This window comes from Diadema antillarum, unplaced genomic scaffold (genome assembly GCF_040938485.1).
Source record: "Diadema antillarum isolate AM-2024a unplaced genomic scaffold, OU_Dant_1.0 seq00000263_RagTag, whole genome shotgun sequence".
Lineage (NCBI taxonomy): Eukaryota > Metazoa > Echinodermata > Echinoidea > Diadematoida > Diadematidae > Diadema > Diadema antillarum.
The window spans coordinates 1,239,695-1,255,817 of record NW_027271301.1 but is presented as its reverse complement, the minus strand read 5'-3'; the positions used below and the strand labels follow the sequence as shown (position 1 = coordinate 1,255,817).

General features: G+C 37.5%; 1 long non-coding RNA gene across 1 annotated transcript in view; it reads right to left on the bottom strand.

Moving 5' to 3' along the window:
• LOC139729750 (uncharacterized) overlaps positions 1–16,123 on the bottom strand; it is a 100,963-nt gene that overhangs the window by 45,558 nt on the left and 39,282 nt on the right. Inside the window, exon 2 of the long non-coding RNA XR_011710884.1 lies at positions 10,725–10,781. This is a non-coding gene — a long non-coding RNA (uncharacterized lncRNA). The remainder of the gene's footprint in view (positions 1–10,724; positions 10,782–16,123) is intronic.

Genomic DNA, 16,123 nt, shown 5'->3' with positions numbered 1-16,123 from the left:
CAACTCTTCCCCATCCCCTTGACTAGATACCAACTCATTGCATTTTTACCCTCTCTGTGCATTGAACACAAATGGAAAAATCCATGTACTGGATTGCATCCATTGCTGATTGGCACAGATGTCTCAAAACTATCTGCCAATCAGTAGAGATTATGCAAATCCTTATCCTTACTGTATCATCATGGCCGTCCTGTTGTAATGAGACACATTGTTACATCTGAGTGGGCTATAGCTGATCTTTGACTAGGTCAAGTTTTGGATGAATTATCACGTACCAGTAAATGCTGATGAAAAAGCATGGGAAGTTTAAGCAAAGTGGCTGAGCACATCTAGGGTCAATCTTAGGTCTGGCCAGTGCCCAGTCACAGATGGTTGAATCACAGTCATGTGAATATTCTATCTTGCCTCACAGATGGTGCTGTGGCATAGTGGATTTGATTATCGACTCCCAATCGGAGGGCCCCGAGTTCAATTTCCACCCAGTGGTTACATCTTTGGACAAGATGTTTTTACCCACCATGTCCCTCTCGACCCAGGTGTATAACAGGTATGTGGCAATGCTAGGGTAAAAATAATGGCAGGGCCCTCTGGTAGAGTAGTGGCAACACTGAAGAGGCTATACCCTGGGTAACTAAGGCCTTATTACCCTCATCATTATCATTATCATTATTCATTAATATGTAAGATGTTCCAGACCTCAGGTCAAAAATTACCAACATCTGCACCAGTGGTTAAATGCTAGCCTTGACCACTGTGAAATCAAGCCTCATGTCAATTGATAAAACCCTCACCCCTTAGTGATGAACAGTTAAGCTTGGCCCTGACTGGATCATTTCATTGTTTATGACCAATATATTAGCAACATTTGTGAAACTATGAAAAGCATAAAATGCAAACACTTTCTGAAGACGCCACACACTGAAGTCAATATTTCGAAATTTTAAGTTTGAATTATCCTGGGAGGGATCAATGTATGATGCATGAAAGATTTGATAATCAATGATAATCAAATTGACATATTTTCTTTTTCTTATATATGGCTTGGTCTTCAGTTATTCATCACGCATGGATGCAAGATCCTATCTGCCTTTGTAAATTGAGTAATGATGCCATCAGCACAAAAGTCTGATTGAGGCAGCCATTATTCATAATCCTACGACACCCATGATGACTTTTAGTCTCGCTGCGATACTCAATCATATCCCCAAAGACGTTTCTAAAATTCTTTTTCAGGCATTTGGAAACTCTCCTCGCACAATTCTTGGATGTATCTTAATCAAAATCAGGCTAGGGTTAACATTGCACATTTTGAAATAAAAGTCTTCATGGTTCACCACTATGTGATTGCTAAGGCAGAGTGGAAGTAAATATGGCAGGTACTTGGTTTCTTGAATTTTGTATTTTGTCAAGCAATGATGTTTAAAAGAGTAAAACTTTTTGTAGGTGCAGCACTTCTCTTAATATATGGTATATTTCTGTGGGTGAGTCTAACCAGACCCATTATTTTGTAGCACAAAACTTTTGCAAATTGGAGCCGATGGCCTTTTTCACGGCATGATACTGTTGGTATTTGCCACTGGCATTCAATGCATTGCGTAGACAAAAACTTAAAGAAGTTTTGTAACTTTTCTTTTTTATCTTTTATTGAAATTTTCTAACGTTTGGGTTCTGGGGGTTCCAGGAGGCGACATGCTGCAAATTTGTGTAAACAGAGTATCAAAGTGTTGATGATGTCACAATCTTTTGTTTGAGCATGGTAAGCAACCTTGTGCTCGCAGATATTTGGGCCAGGTGAGGTTGTTTCGAACCAGCTTCCATGGCAATGAATGGCTATGGCATCACACTTCGATACTCTGTAAATATCCTGTCACCCTAGTGATAATGCTTGCCAAGTTTGGTGACAAATTTGATGATGAGCTTTCAAGAAAAAGATGAAAATGGGAAAATTAGACCAAATTTGCCATGAACAAACTTAAAACCACAGACACCAATCAACTGACTCATTGTACTAATCTCTACTAACTGTACTGTACTCTTGATTCTAGAGAAGATGATTTGTTGTGATTCCTTAATTTGGGGGGTTTGTCTCCCCTTCCCACATATTGCCCCTGGGGTCTCAAATATGGAATGGTGCAAATTTGTACAAATATGTATTCTATCACTCTAGCACTAATACCTGACAAGTTTGGTGAAAATTTAAATAAGCATTTTCAAGAAGAAGATGAAAATGTAAAACATTGGCCCCCCTTGCCATGAACAGACTTGAAACTACAGTTATCAATGCACTTATTCATAGCATTAATGTAGCTCTATCACTAATGGTTCTAGAGAAGAAAGTTTTTAAAGATCCCTTGATCTGGGGGTTTGAGACCCAAGTTTGAGAAAAATCTGTCAAGAGATTTTTAAGAAGAAGATGAAAATGTAAATAGTTTACTCATGAGGCACAATGCATGCTGGGCATGTAACGATGAATGATCGCAATAGTTCACTTGAGCCTTCGGTTCAGGTGAGCTAATAAAAACAGAAGACAAATGAAAGGCATCCTAAACTTTCAAACAATGCATCCTGATCTATTATACAATTGATAGATCAAGACAATGAAATTGCTCTTTCAGCTTTCTCCAATCAGTATAGACATACTCAGATGAGCTAATAAAAACAGAAGACAAATGGAAGGTATCCTAACTTTCAAACAACGTATCCTAATTTATTATACAATTGATGGATCGAGACAATGAAATTACTTTTTCAGCTTTGTCCTATCAGTGTAGACATAAATACGCCTGTAGATCCTAGTGTGACTGACAAAGAGAAGGTCATTTTCTGGGCAATCCAGGTTTGAGGAAAGGAATCTATTTCACTCTTGGATGGAGGGCATGATGATAAACTCACTGTCACATCCGATGTATTAATAATGACCACACACACTGCACAGAAATCTTGCCTGTCATACACTGTAAGCTTATTGCCCCACAGCCAAGCCACTTTACCCCTACATGTATGTGCCCATGCACCTTGCAGTACATTGCCTATCTCACCAACATTTATATAATTCTCCCTCCCTCTATAACACAAAACTAAAGAAATGAAAACTCTACTGGTAACAAGAGTTAGACAAGTCACTATGGCAACATAATGCAGGTGCTCTACTGGAAGACAATAGCTACTTTAAGGCTGAAGTGGATTATCTAATGTCAGTGAGTTTCAGGTTATATGCACCAATTAGAGAAAAAAAACCACAGTAATGGTTTATCAGTAGGCACAGAGAAGGATCAAACAAAACTAACCACAATGAATATATTACAATAATATCTATGGCAATTCTAAATGTATTGTGAGTACTGTAAAATTCTACAATTCTTACATCATGACAGTCACAAATTGGTCTCTGAGGAAAGATAAAACTTACAGGGATTTTTTTTTTTTTTTTTTTTTTTTTGGGGGGGGGGGGGATAGTCTTTTTAGCTACACATGCTGTCACATCTGGTTCAATGTGTGATATTTTCAAATTCACAGGGTAGCTGCACTGACAGGTAAAGATGATTTAGCCCTCTCCATGTCTGATGTGCTCCTGATATGATCCTGCATGATATGAGCCTACATTCTACACACTCCTGCTTTTTAGAAGGTTCCTCATATTACACATTATTCATATTTCCTCCCAAAATCTGCACAAGTTTCATGCACGCAAAAATTTCTGGTTTTACAGTATTCTGGCAGAAATATCTGCCAAGACTGTAGAATATCTGACTATGCATACTCAAAAAGAGCTAACATAAAAACTGGCCCCAATGGGACCATCCCTGGATCAAACATGAATAACTTTGAAAGTACTTTCACTTCCTCATGTTACACATTATTCACATTTCCTTATATATTTGTTTATTTTCAAATCAAATTGACTATTTTGTGTTATACTTCTCTCTTGAAATCAAATGAAATGTCAAATCATATGAAATGTGAAATATGCAAAAATGAATAATAAACTGAAATAATGATATGATGAGTATACATGAAGGCATTATAAAAGATATTTTACCTACTTGCCAAACTAAGATTTTGGAAAAATGCCCCATGCATAAACAGGCCAGTGCCCTTACATATAACCTGCCCAACCTTTAGTTGCCCAAGGCTAGTCTGTAAAGTGTGCTAATAGCACACTGATGTCTGCAATATAATCATGACTTAAAGCAAATGGTTATTGAGCAATCCAAATGATTTTGAATCAATATATAAATTGCTTAAAGACTGTATTACTGGCAATATCAAAACTGTTGTTCCTTTCAACAAACATTATTGTATGTACACAAGCATCTGATAGAATGATTTCTTCATTCCCTTCTTTGAATGAAACAAACAATACCTATTCATGATTTCATGTCTGCATAACATCTTCAGCATCAGACAACAGTAAATATGAAATATCTACCAGACCTGTTCAGAGACATTCAGCTGAATATCCATGTCCTTCAATCCAAAGCACTTAGAAGAAGAATGTCAGCTAACGTTTTATGGGTACTTCCTTTTACTGATGTTAATTTGATTTCAACATGCATTGAACAAAGGCATGCAATGTTATAACAGCTGAACAAGCTAACTAACTAAAAGAGATGGCTCAATTACATAATGAAAAGCTTATTTCCTTATTAAGCTTGAGTGACACACATAATCATTATGCAATTAAAGAAAACTGTTTCTGTTGTATTCTACAGCCCCATTAGAAGAGGCCTATCTCTGTTGCTAGGAGTCAGGGCAGACTTGACATCTGGAGGAGCAGCGTGGAGCTGGAAAAGGAGTGGGGTGAAATGGGGGTGAGGAAGCTATCAGCAACGAACATGGAATGGGGCACGTTTAATGGGCATGTGACAAGACACATTCATCAGGCAACACATTGTGCAAACACAGGAACAACATTTTGCGTTTAGCTGGCGTTTGCAATGCGTCTTAATCTCAACGGTGATCTATGATGCCGACAACCCACGAGCATCTACGCCACTTGTCAACAGAAGTCAGCTCCCTCTTTTTTTAAATGTGACAGATAGCTGCTTCGCTGCATAACTGCAGGGAACATATTGATAGGGGGTTAAAAAAGTTGTCTTATAACACAGTTTAACGGAAAATTAAACCTGTTCTATATTTTCTTATCACATACAAATATTCACATAAAAGTCCTCTTTTATCTACATTTATAAGCTAAGTACTTTGAGCAGGAAGACTTTCATATCATATCTCTGTGAACATATGAAGACTTTGATCGTAAAATGGGCTAAGTGCCATTTTTCAATACTTAACTAGAAATGTCGCTACGGCGACTGGTGTATGCCTCCGCAATAATGCATGGTTCTCCTAATAGGTCTATAGTACAATGTCTTGACAATGTGTGATGACAATTTCACACAATTGGCAAAATATTAAAATGACAGGTTTGCCACATATGTGCTGAATGTTCACTTTCCTAGAACTAGGTTCAATTGGATGAATGATTAAAACGTCAGAGTGCAGGTATTTGGGGGAACTGATGATTTTTACTTGACTTTTGACCCTTTTACAAGTTTATGCATTGAGTAATTTTCAAGGTATTGAGAAAAAGTATAATTTCAGTATCAAATGGTAAAACAGTATTATCTAAACCTGGCCTTTGACCTTTGACCTCACATTTCCAAAGAGAATCACTGTTAGGTAGAACATGCATAAATATGTAAGTTTCAAGATAACACCTTGAGTTACTTTTGAGATATGGAGGAAGAAGTGCAATTTAGCACTTTCACTTGACCTTTGACCTTTTGACCTTTGACCTTGTGGCAAGAAACTTCCCACTGCATATATGTTGGGTTATACATGCATACATCAAGTTAAAAAAAAAATCCTTCAGGCATTGCATAAATATAAGGAAAGTAGTGATATTTTGAGGAGTTGACCTTGACCTTTGACTCCTGACCTTTGACCCATGACCCCCAACTTCCCTAGATAATCACTGCCCATTGGTACATGCATATATACTAAGTTCCATGAAGATACCTTGAACCATTTGCGAAATATGGAGAAAACCATGAAATTTCAACCTTTTTTTCACAAACTAACCTGTGACCTTTGACCTTTGACCCCGTGACCCTAAAATCCAAACGAAGTATTATCCCCCCAGGATATACCCTCATACCAAGTTTGATGCAAAACCACCTCACGGTTCTTGAGATATCGACAAAAACAAAACGGGACGGACGGACGGACGGACGACCCGAAAACATAATGCCTCCGGCCACTTCGTTGGCGGAGGCATAAAAATTAAGTCCATCATCAGATAGAGCAAACTAAAACATTTCCAGTGATACATGTCTTTTAATGTAAAAGAGAACATTTTTGAAGTTATGATTGAAAATAAACCATGTTTTATTATTATTTTCTCTGTTTTTGGCCATTTTAAGTGCAAGTTGATACATCCCAACTTAATAAGAATGGGGTTGAGATGTCAGTCAAGCCAAAAATATTTTGACCTCATGGCAGAATTTGCAGTGTTTGATAACTTTGCTACAAGCTTGTCATTTCAAATCTCTACTTAATGAGAGAGAAAAAAATAATACATACAGAGAAAGTCAAAGAAAGACAATATTATCTCCTGTAACCCATTTTTTTTTTTTTTTTTGTTGCAACAACTGAACAAGCACAGGTGACCAAGCAGCTAGAAAAGTGTATTCCATACTACAGTGGACAAAAAGACAATTCAAAGCTGAATTTGCAGTGTAAACTCCCTATCTGAGATTGTTGATATACCAGGACGGTAGGCATGGTTGTGGGCTGTGTGAAAAAAAAGAAACAAACAACTTTCAGTACAGAGAAATAGAAGTTTAGCCTGACATTGAAATATCAGGAGTTTGCAGCCTTTACAATATCATAAATCATGAATAGTGTTCGAGTGTTTGTTGCTGATTAAAAAAAAGACAACAAAAACAACTACTCAGTGCCCAAACTGTACTTGAATATCAACTGACTATGATTTTGATAATGCAAAACGGTACCAACAAAAATGTGGGTGCATGGGGCAAGACTGCTTGCAGTAGGGGTTACTCGGTCCAATGGTGCCTTCTCATGGACTGGCATTGCCTGTATTTCTAAAAAATCCAACACACAAAGGCAGTACACTTTCAGGTTTTGTCTACTGACAGATCTTCTGTTCATCGACTGACTTAGCTCACACAAGCCCAGGCATGGTTTGGACACACGTTACAATTTAGGGAGCAAATTGAGCAATTGAATTGAAGATAATGACCATCAAAATCATGCCTCCTTTGAATATAGATAGTGGATAACATAATGCCATGGAATTTCCCTCATTCCTGCCAAGCTACCTTTACAGTTTTATATCAAACTTCCATCTTCCTGTACATCTAATTTTTCTTCTTCTATTCCCACAAACATATGTTTTCAAAGCGGTCTTCCCCTCTAAGGCCTACATGTTCTTAATTCAAATGAAAGAGCCAAGCATCTTTGAAAATATATTTTTATGACAAAATATGTAAGCTGTGAAAGACTTATAACATTATAAGTTAATATCGACTTAATATGAAAATCAATAATACCACCTTTGAAATTGTGATTATGAACAATGGGTTGAGACATTATCTGACTGAAATTTACCGGCAAGCACAATTCTAATTGACAGGAAAGGTACAGACGCCCAAATGCCATTCACAGACTGTAAATTGGCCGTTTTGAATTTTTTTACTGCGTAAAAATGTTTAAAAAAACTCCCCCAAATGAGTGATTTAGCATTGCATGAAAACAAGACAAAGGCACAAACAATCACCTAGTCAAGTCATAGAAAATTCATCTTTCACGGACTGTCATATCGGGAGAAAAAAAATGCATTGGTAATGACCTCTAGCTTATCTCCAATTTGCATGAAGCTCATTTCTAGCAATCGCTCTTGTAAAATAAAAATAGGTAACCTAGGCAACCGTAAAGCTCTCTGTAATTGCGTAGGTTTTCTCCCTGCAGTGTTCTATGCATACACACGTATCTCTCACCTGGCTCTTTGCTTTTGAGAATCCTACAGAATTGGATGCTTCCAACTCAAAATTGTAAAATGGCCCACAGAAATTCCTGTCATTAACATGTAATGGAAATTTTCTCCATTGGATGCCTGCCTAGCAGATCAAGACAAGAATTTGTGAAACCTTGCATCCTATGCATAAGGACTTGTGCGTTACCTGAATTTCATCACAGGAAACTTAAGTAATCGGCCTGTATGGGAAGTTTGTGATATGTGCATGTTTGTGGTTTGCATCATGCACACTTTTTGCCGGAACTTTACTTTCCGCAGCAAATGATTCACTCACACATATTGTGCACTCTGGAATATTTCTGCACTGTGTTTGTGTGTTGTATATGAGCATAATGGAAGTCGGCAAGTTCCAACACGTTAGCTTGAAATGTCATAATCTGATAAATAAAGAGAAAAAAATGAGTGGGCTTTTTCTCTGTCATACATGCATAAACCATCTAGAGTAACACTGCATTTGTCTAAATTACATGAAGCCATACATGCCTCTCGTCTATGAATTCATCAAAGTTTTGAGAGTAATGCTGTCTGTATGATTCCTGCTAATGCACTCATGCCTATGAATCGCTCCAGTATTAGATACTATTTTTTCCTTCTTCCGAAGTGAAGTTCTGCAACCTCCAAGATGCCTTTCATTCAGTCATGTCTATGCTCGTGGCTGACTGAACACAGCCCCAGAAACTCAATCGTCTGTAAATATCCAATAAAGATATAATATATTTTAAGCTGTCTGAAAATATCCTGTTGAGCTGCATTGCTAGTGGAATTTAACCTAGTTCATTTATTTTTCAGTCCACTGACAGCGAGTATCTGACTACAAGAATCACTTGCAAAAACAAAACTCTTTGTATGAATTCAATTTCCATTCAGAAGTCAAGCACATAAATCCAATTCTGACTTACAGATAAAAGTGAAAGCAATTAACTGAGGAAGACAACACCATGATTGGACCAGTGTGTCTTGCTCTCTTCTGATTCTGCTTGTAACAATACAGCTACCCAACATCAAGCAAATTGATGATGCCACACTTTTTTTTTCATACATGCATTCAGAGTACATATCAAAATGAAGAAGTTAAACACCTTAGATGATTGTTGTTATATCATCATATTTTTCTTTTCAAAGTATATTTATTCTTTGTTTTGTTATGCTGTGTTTTGCTTCTTTGTTGATATCTGTAAAACCTCTACGTTTGAATTGATTTTTTTTTTCTCAGCCTCTCTGAAAAATAGCCACTTGGCTGATTGATGACCCTTAAACCCATGATTGAATAAAACAAACAAATAAACAAACAAACAAACAAACAAACAAAACTCTATTGCAGCAGGCACATGATGGATGATATTCCTCCTGAATGTTTCTTCCTTCTTGGAGTCACATGCAGGTCGACACTGGGCAAACACCACTTCAGTCACACACACACGTGGTCAAAACTTGTGCTTGAAGCACAAATTTAATTCACATAAGTGCAGCTGGAGAATTTCTTTCTTATCGGGAGAGAGAGAGAAAAAAAAAAATGTATTTTTCCCAAACTAGGCTTGAAAAGGGAGTTTCTCATTCACAATATGTAATGATAAGCGGAGAAAACTTTTTTTAGGTTTGGCAACATCTTAAATTTAAATCAAAAGCAAAATATTAGACGATCTCTTTCTCTTTTCTATCTACTTGAGATATGAACTGACTTGGTTTTCCACCCGAGTGCACCGGTGATGCTCATATCTCCACAACGGATGGCACACTTGTTTATTTTAGGCTCTCCCTGGCTGCCGTATCACAACATGCACACCAGAAATAGGGAAAATATCAACACTGCCACCTCATCACAGGCGGACACAGGGACCTCTTTGGGCTCCTCGCACCGCAGATGGTGCAAACCAAACACCACACGACGTGTCACAGATACGTCGAACAGGAGATGTCAAAACACCTGCAAATGTCTACACTTGCACTTAACTCCCTCCACGCCTTAGAAGTGAGCTGTAATGTCTACGCCGAGGAGTTTTCTTTCAAAGTCAAAATGTCAATGACTTCACTAAACTTTAAGGGGAAGGCAAAACTGGAGACAGAGAGTACGAGATAGAAAGAGAGAGATAACTTTATAGAAAGAGAGTACAGGGTCTGTTTGATGGTAGATAGTCAAGAGTCACTCAATAATTTACACAGGAGTTATATTTGGAACAAGGAGGGGCAAATATAATGCCTAAGCTGCCTGCAGGAGGCTCGGTAAAAATGACGTATCCCTACACATGACACGAACAAGCAGTAACCATGGTGACCTGAACAAGTTTATTTCAACTAAACAACAACAACAAATATCACTCGCTATCCTTCACTACACATTTATCAGTTTACAAGGAATACAGAGTACTGTGTAACAGAAAAGTAAGCAGCACAGGGGTGTGGTGCATTAGGATGGTAGCTGACAGACAATACTAAGGGAAGCAGTGTAACATCATAAGAACATACAGAAATATATAGAGAGAATGTTCATACCGATAACATCTGGTGTATCTTTGAAAGGTAATGGTGGTCAAAATTTCCATGCCAAACATCCGACAAGATGTCAAAACTCATCCTGAAAAGCAATGACCTTTTCAATCATAATCAAGTTCAGTCAGGCAGATGAGGAAATTCAAATTTTTAAAGGTTGATAAAAATGCATACTCACCACAGCCCTCTGTCAATTTGTGTATCAGATCAGCTTGCACAGGTGTAATGACAAGTCCTATGTGGAGTACACAAAATATGTAAATAAAGTCTGTCAAAATGCAAATGGATTTTATGCACTGGGAAAAGAATAATAAGAACCAAGAGATTATTGCAAATATGCAGCTATCAACATTTGAAATATATGAATATTTTAGCATTAAATAGTTACACACAAACAAACACAGACACACACACATACACGCAACACACACACACACACACACACACACACACACACACACGTCTGATGTCCTGATCAACCCATTGAGGACAAGTCCCAAGAATACTCAGGCAGGTGTCTATGGGAAATGCCTGTTTAAACAAAATCAGTCCGTCCTCAATAAACGTCTGGTTGGTGATATAAGATTTAATCTCACTGTGACCTTGACTTTCTACAACAGTTTTTACTTTCAATGCCCCAGTCTTTATTTAGACATTGTTCTGCGAGTTCAACTACTCAAATTCTGGGCACTGTCTACGACCCTGGTTAATTTGGAAAGCATCAGAAAATGAATACTGCAAATGTATGTGGTTGTGTGTGTGTGTGTGGGGGGGGGGGGGGGGGGGGGGTGTTGTGCGAGTACACATGTGTGTAGTCCTCCATGTGCTGTGTGATAGTCAAAGTTCAACTTTCACTGAATACAGGCATTGGTGTATTCAGTTTAAATGTGAAACCTTCCGTCTTATCTTATAAAGTTATAAGAACAAAAAGAGACCCACAGATCTAGTGCTCGTGTGAGGCAAATTAGTTCAAAAGATTTTAGATTACTACAAGTCCCTTGGGCAACACCATCCTAGCTTGTGGTATTTGGGCCCTGCTGGGGTACCATCACAACTGGTAAAACTACAACCCCCCCCCCCATGATTCCTGCCAAGTTTGCACAAAGTCTGGACACCAGTGTTCAAGAATGAGGAATAATGTCAAAAGTTATAAAAACTTGCTAATTTTGTATATTTGGGCTGGACCTGACAGCCCCCTAAAAGGGGGCACCACCATCATTTGTACAAACTTTGATCCCCTCTCTCCATTAATGATTCCTGCACAATTTGGTCAAAACCCAATTAAAAATGTGAAAAAAAAAAGTTTATGCATGACGAGCACTGCACACCACACAATACATGAAGCATGGTGAACAACATGAATGATACAAGATGGCGAATGATTGCAATAGCTTACCTGAGCTACTCGGTTCAGGTGAGCTAAAACCATAATTATCGTTGCTGAGGTGACAACACCTCGTATCTCAAAAATGTCAAATGTTTAGGAGAGCAAAAAAAATAGTCATGCAAGCCAAAGTACTATATCTAATGTGATAGCCTTTCCTTTGACATGCCATGGTGGCTTCATTTGACGGCAAGACAGCTAGGGTTTGGCCAGGACATACTTAACTGATTATCATGACCATTAATTTAAAAAAGTCATTTTTCACCAAATTAGAGTTACAAGATCATGTCACCCCAGCGATAATATATACATTTCACTGTGAATGTCTGTCAGCATGTGTGGAGTGATGAAATACTGTCTTATTAGCCTCCACTCTCTAGCAGCCAATTTCTGAATACATAAATTACAAATCATTTGACCTCAGTGTTTTCCCTTATGATGCATTGTGATTCTAGGAGAGTCCACTTCTAGTTTTCTTCACATATTGCTGTACATGAAGTCATATGCCCAGATGAAGATGCTCAATAATGCATGCTGTCCATACAGTCACTGAGCTCCAGCTTCCTACGCCCCTTGCCACCAATCCATTTCTCCACCCTAGTTGTTGTTTTTGTGTTTCCAAAATAGATATTCATACATTCTGCCTCCCACTCTACTGTAATTGATGGGGCCTCTCCACCAACAACTCTTCCGGATGTTCAGGTCTACCAAGCCCCATCCAGATGGCCTCTGGTTTCTCTGGTTTGACCTAAATGGATGATTAATTAGCTGGCAGAATCACATCGCATTTATTTCCCATTCATGGGAAAATGGGAAAAAGAGAAAAAAACATTTGCAGGTTATTTTGAGATAAAGAGGTTTTTAGGGGGAAAATGAAGGCAGCTAATTAATAACATGCAGACAGGCATGGGATGTTTTGATGCATGGCTCTGATAGGAGGTAATAATCATGTCATTATCTCCATGATGTGAATATAAAGCCTTCCCTCAAGGGATGATTTTGAGCACTCCCCCCCCCCCCCTTTTTTTTCATGTCAGCATACTGAATATGCTTCCAGGTCTGCGCTAAGCCATTATATGAGTCAAGCTTTAATGATATGCTATGAAAGATTAAAGTGTATCTTTGCCCCCAATTTTTTTTTTTTTGATATGTGAAAGAGACACATTGCAGTAGTCCATTGCACCAACTTTCAGAAAAAATGGGTCATTAGTGAAATAATGCATCAGAAAGTTTCTAAACACAATGGGTCTGGGAGGCAAGACTACAGCAAAGCCTATTGTTTGCAGTGGGTTATGGAACCACAGCGGTTCCTGAATCTCCCAGACACAGTGTGTTTGGAAACTTTGAGATGCATTATGTCACTAATTAATGACCCATTTTCTCTTAAAGATGGTGCAATGGATTACTGAAATGTGTCTCTTTCACATATCTAAATTAATTTTTTTGCCAAAGATACACTTCAAACTGGAATATAAGACTCATTCCACATATGTATATATATATATATATATATATATATATATATATATATATATATATATATATATATATATATATATATATATATATATATATATACATACATACACACATACAGGGCTCAACATTAAAGGTGGTTTAGCGCCCCGGGGCCGTCAAAAATTGATGTTGGACCGACAAATATCCGGTGGCCCGATTGGGCAACTAGGATTGAAAATGGATCGTTATGTTTCCTTTTATTTCGGGCCACCAAAATTTTGAATTCAAAGATATTAGTGGCCTCAATGGGCTCCTTGAGAAAAAAAAGTTAGCGTCAAGTCGGGATACATATGCATACAAATCATGATCAGTACTTTACATCCATGAGAGACAAACTCTTGGAGTTAAAAATTTAGATCAGTGACACGAACAACACTTCCTACTTCACATTTCCATTATAGAAGAAAATATTCACATTGTGCTCTGTCATAACAACAACAAAAAATTGACCCCCAAAAAATGACTCTTGGTTTGCAATGATATAGAAGAAGGCATAGTTACTACATAAATGGAAGAAGTTTTACAAAATTGAATGGGCCAACCCTGAAGTATAGAATGAATTTTAAAAAAGAATAAATAATTGAGTTAAAGACAACATCTTGTGCCTAACGTACATCTTGTGCCTTACAGCAGGTCATCTAAAAGGTGGATTTCATACACCTCATTCTTGGAAGTTTTTAAACCATGATGGAGATTTTTTTTTTAAAGCTGCCTTGATATTACCCATTCTAGACACATGAGAAACGACAGTTTCTCAACACTTTTTTATTTTCCAAGAAAGGACGAAATGTCTAGAAATATGAATTTTGTATCCAATAAATTCTGTATTCTCAGTAAGTAAAGGTTACATGCATCATTTCATGGTGATCCATGCACAAAAAGATTTATCTTGATGTTTTTATGCATCCTAGCTGCCTCAACCAAAAATAACAGCAGCAGCAAGTTCAAGAGGGTTGTTTACAGTTTTATAATGTCATCAGCACTGACACCATTATGGACTAACTGAGACGGTTCTTCCAAGGCAGTAAAAGCAGGAATATATGATAAAAATGACAGTGAAAAGCTGACCAAATTCCACCTGATATTAAATCTGTCATTCAGAGTACTAGACAAAATATTTACAGGCATTCAATATGTAACAGTGACGTCAGTCAGTCGGAGCCGGCTTCACATTTGGGTTTGGAATACAAAGGGATTTTCCCCTCCCTCTTTTTCTTGGGGGAACTGCCAGGTTAAGACTTGTTTATCTGCCTTTGCTTTAGAAATACCTGCTAATGAAATATCCATGGCATATGAGTATGATTTTCATGAAGAGATATACCAAGTGATAACAAATGGCATTTATTCAATTTACTAAATGGAAATTCCACGTGCAAGTTTCACATTTTGTGCATTGTAATGATACACAAATGTTCAATGCTTATTGTTCCTATAATCATTGGGTCCACTGTATGGAATTGATAATAGTAAAGCATCAGTCACATATACAGTAGGTACAGACGAGGTACATTATCAACATGCAAGCAGAGTGGTCGTGACTGGGTGCAAGCAGGGGCCAGTGAAATTTTTCTCTCTATTATATCAATTGCACCAAAAGATGTATTGTTTACTTTACAGTGTCGATGCGGCAAAAGATCTTACAAATGCATCCTCTGTGGAGTCAGCAAGAATTTTTTTTTTTTAGTTGGAAATAGTGATGGTATCTGGGGGTTTTTTAATGAGTGGTTTATCTGTCATACATTAGTAGCAAAAGCATAAAGTTTGCATTGCAGTAATCTCCTAAACAATGTGTGGGACTGACAGATCAAAATTCTTCAAAAAAGAATTAAAATTTAATTTAATTAAAATTTTTGTTTTTTGCCAGCAGTGATATGACATTAGGAGCCATGTACAGCCATTTAGGGTGGATTTTTTTTTTTTTTAATAGAGAGGGGAGGCACTAAAAGGACCTGAAAATTTGGAAACATTGCTGTCAGTTTTTAGTTGAAAGATTGTCATATGCATTTCTCTTTGATGATCACAAAACAAAAGGGAAATTGTGTGTTTTTGTAATTTTTCTAGATTACTGCTTTGTAGACTTGTGTGTGATTATGTATGTCTTAGAGGCCCCTTTTTATTTCTTTAAAAAACCTGTACGCACTCTTTACTTTTCAGTCTAATAAAGTTTGAATGCTACTGCGTTGAAAGTTGGTTATAAATAGAGTGTGCTTACAGAGTGGGTAAAATTTCAGGTTAATTTGATAATTCTTTCATTGTGGTTGCTACAGAGTTTTACATCCTGTATTTTTTTAATGTCTCATTCATTGCACCAAGTACAGCTTGGTAAGATGAAGCACTTGAATAAACCCTAAACGTCAAAGCCTCTTTTCTCATGAACTCTTAAGTGCCACATTCGCACGCCCCACTCAGTCGACGGCGAGTCAAGTTCACACATTTTGCCCTCACGTACAAACTCCACCAAATGATCGATAAATCACCAAATGCGATAGTACAGTGAAAGTTTCACTCGCGATTCCATTCCTGTCACTTGTAACTTGCATTATGTAATGATTAAATATTGAACGGATTTGCGAGTAAATCAGATTTGCAAGTAAATTCCAAGTTTCTGTCACTTTTTGTGTATAAAAATCATGCCTTTACAATATACATGTAGTAGTTACTGGCCATTTGAAAGA